Source organism: Silurus meridionalis, chromosome 17 (assembly GCF_014805685.1).
Source record: "Silurus meridionalis isolate SWU-2019-XX chromosome 17, ASM1480568v1, whole genome shotgun sequence".
Taxonomy (NCBI): Eukaryota; Metazoa; Chordata; class Actinopteri; order Siluriformes; family Siluridae; genus Silurus; species Silurus meridionalis.
In genome coordinates, this window is record NC_060900.1 from 29,477,730 (window position 1) to 29,481,529 (window position 3,800).

The window sequence follows — 3,800 nt, forward strand, 5'->3', positions numbered from 1 at the left end:
GTTAGAACAGTATTATACAGGGTTAGAACAGGATTATACAGGATTAGAACAGGATTATTCAGGGTAAGAACAGGATTAGAACAGTATTATACAGGGTTAGAACAGGATTATACAAATCAAATTTTATTTGTCACATACACATACATACAGGGTACGACATGCAGTGAAATGCTTTTTACGACGGTCCGGCATGAGGGAATAAAATGGGGTGAAAAGGAGAATAAAAATAAAAATATATAATAAGAAAAAGAAGGCAGATAAATAAAGTATAAAAACTATATAAAAAAGAATATATGAGGATATAAAGATATATATATACAAAAAAATGCTTATGGCAGTGTGCAGTTAAACAGTTAACAATAATCAACAATAAACAAGTTATGCATGGTTTTGATTGTCCATAAAGTGTCCTTGTGCGGAATGGTGTGGTATAAAAAATAAGAATATATAAATATGAAATGTAAAGTGCACTGTGCTGTGCAAGTCCAGTGTCTAAAGTGTTGTAGCACGAAAAGTGTGATATGGGCAGGGAAAAAAGTTCTGATGATGGATGGAGAGAGTGGGCCAGTTTTTTTAGATCCTGGGTGTTTCCTGGTTAAAACTCCGAATGGCCTGCGGGAAGAAGCTCCTCCTCATTCTCTCTGTGTTCGCTTTCATGGAGCGGAAGCGTTTCCCCGAACACAACAGAGAAAAGAGTCCATTATTGGGATGGCTGAGGTCCTTCACAATCTTCCTGGCTCTGGTCCTGCACTACGTGCAGTAGATGTCCAGCAGGTTATGGAGCTCGGTGTGGGTGGTGCATTCACCTGAATGCACCACCCTCTGGAGGGCTCGCCTGTCCTGCAAGGTGCTGTTCCCGAACCAGGAAGTGATGCTACCCGTCAGAACGCTCTCAATGGTGCAGGTGTAAAAAGTCTTTAGCACCTGAGAGGGTAGTGTAAAGTCCCTTAAGCGTCTCAGGTGGTACAGACGCTGCCGGGCCTTCTTCACCAGGGTCAGAGCAGGATTATACAGGGTTAGAACAGGATTATACAGGGTTAGAACAGGATTATACAGGGTTAGAGCAGGATTATACAGGGTCAGAGCAGGATTATACAGGGTCAGAGCAGGATTATACAGGGTCAGAGCAGGATTATACAGGGTCAGAACAGGATTATACAGGGTCAGAACAGGATTATACAGGTTAGAACAGGATTATACAGCATTAGAACAGTATTATACAGGGTTAGAGCAGGATTATACAGGGTTAGAACAGGATTAGAACAGGATTATACAGGGTCAGAGCAGGATTATACAGGGTCAGAACAGGATTATACAGGTTAGAACAGGATGATACAGGGTTAGAACAGGATTAGAACAGGATTATACAGGGTTAGAACAGGATTATACAGGGTCAGAACAGGATTATACAGGGTCAGAACAGGATTATACAGGATTAGAACAGGATTATACAGGGTTAGAACAGGATTATACAGGGTCAGAGCAGGATTATACAGGGTTAGAACAGGATTATACAAGGTCAGAACAGGATTATACAGGATTAGAACAGGATTAGAACAGGATTATACAGGATTATACAGGGTTAGAACAGGATTATACAGGATTAGAACAGGATTAGAACAGGATTATACAGGTTAGAACAGGATTATACAGGGTTAGAACAGGATTATACAGGTTAGAACAGGATTATACAGGGTTAGAACAGGATTATACAGGATTATACAGGGTTAGAACAGGATTATACAGGGTTAGAACAGGGTTATACAGGGTTAGAACAGGATTATACAGGATTAGGACAGGATTCTACAGGGTTAGAACAGGATTATGCAGGTTAGAACAGGATTATACAGGATTAGAACAGGGTTATACAGGGTCAGAACAGGATTATACAGGTTAGAACAGGATAATACAGGTTGGAACGGGATTAGAACAGGGTTATACAGGGTTAGAACAGGATTATACAGGTTAGAACAGGATTAGAACAGGGTTATACAGGGTTAGAACAGGATTATACAGGTTAGAACAGGATTATACAGGGTCAGAACAGGATTATACAGGGTCAGAGCAGGATTATACAGGGTCAGAACAGGATTATACAGGGTCAGAACAGGATTATACAGGATTAGAACAGGATTATACAGGGTTAGAACAGGATTATACAGGGTCAGAGCAGGATTATACATGGTTAGAACAGGATTATACAAGGTCAGAACAGGATTATACAGGATTAGAACAGGATTAGAACAGGATTATACAGGATTAGAACAGGATTATACAGGGTTAGAACAGGATTAGAACAGGATTATACAGGATTAGAACAGGATTATACAGGTTAGAACAGGATTATACAGGTTAGAACAGGATTATACAGGGTTAGAACAGGATTATACAGGGTTAGAACAGGATTATACAGGGTTAGAACAGGGTTATACAGGGTTAGAACAGGATTATACAGGATTAGGACAGGATTCTACAGGGTTAGAACAGGATTATGCAGGTTAGAACAGGATTATACAGGATTAGAACAGGGTTATACAGGGTCAGAACAGGATTATACAGGTTAGAACAGGATAATACAGGTTGGAACGGGATTAGAACAGGGTTATACAGGGTTAGAACAGGATTATACAGGTTAGAATGGGATTAGAACAGGGTTATACAGGGTTAGAACAGGATTATACAGGTTAGAACAGGATTATACAGGGTCAGAACAGGATTATACAGGTTAGAACAGGATTATACAGGGTCAGAACAGGATTATACAGGTTAGAACAGGATAATACAGGTTAGAACAGGATTATACAGGGTTAGAACAGGATTATACAGGTTAGAACAGGATAATACAGGTTAGAACAGGATTATACAGGGTTAGAACAGGATTATACAGGGTTAGAACAGGATTATACAGGTTGGAACAGGATTAGAACAGGGTTATACAGGGTTAGAACAGGATTATACAGGTTGGAACAGGATTAGAACAGGGTTATACAGGTTAGAACAGGATTATACAGGTTAGAACAGGATAATACAGGTTGGAACGGGATTAGAACAGGATTATACAGGGTTAGAACAGGATTATACAGGTTGGAACAGGATTAGAACAGGGTTATACAGGGTTAGAACAGGATTATACAGGTTGGAACAGGATTAGAACAGGGTTATACAGGTTAGAACAGGATTATACAGGTTAGAACAGGATAATACAGGTTGGAACGGGATTAGAACAGGGTTATACAGGGTTAGAACAGGATTATACAGGTTAGAACGGGATTAGAACAGGGTTATACAGGGTTAGAACAGGATTATACAGGTTAGAACAGGATTATACAGGGTCAGAACAGGATTATACAGGTTAGAACAGGATTATACAGGGTCAGAACAGGATTATACAGGTTAGAACAGGATAATACAGGTTAGAACAGGATTATACAGGGTTAGAACAGGATTATACAGGTTAGAACAGGATAATACAGGTTAGAACAGGATTATACAGGGTTAGAACAGGATTATACAGGGTTAGAACAGGATTATACAGGTTGGAACAGGATTAGAACAGGGTTATACAGGGTTAGAACAGGATTATACAGGTTGGAACAGGATTAGAACAGGGTTATACAGGGTTAGAACAGGATTATACAGGTTAGAACAGGATTATACAGGGTCAGAACAGGATTATACAGGTTAGAACAGGATAATACAGGTTAGAACAGGATTATACAGGGTTAGAACAGGATTATACAGGTTAGAACAGGATAATACAGGTTAGAACAGGATTATACAGGTTAGAACAGGATTATACA

The 3,800-nt window shown here is 39.6% G+C and overlaps 1 long non-coding RNA gene across 1 annotated transcript; it reads left to right on the forward strand.

Moving 5' to 3' along the window:
- The first annotated feature begins 2,778 nt into the window (after positions 1–2,778).
- LOC124399929 lies at positions 2,779–3,340 on the forward strand. Its single transcript, XR_006928294.1, has 3 exons — positions 2,779–2,826; positions 2,940–2,991; positions 3,063–3,340. It is a non-coding gene; the product is annotated as an uncharacterized LOC124399929 (long non-coding RNA).
- The last annotated feature ends 460 nt before the right edge of the window (positions 3,341–3,800 follow it).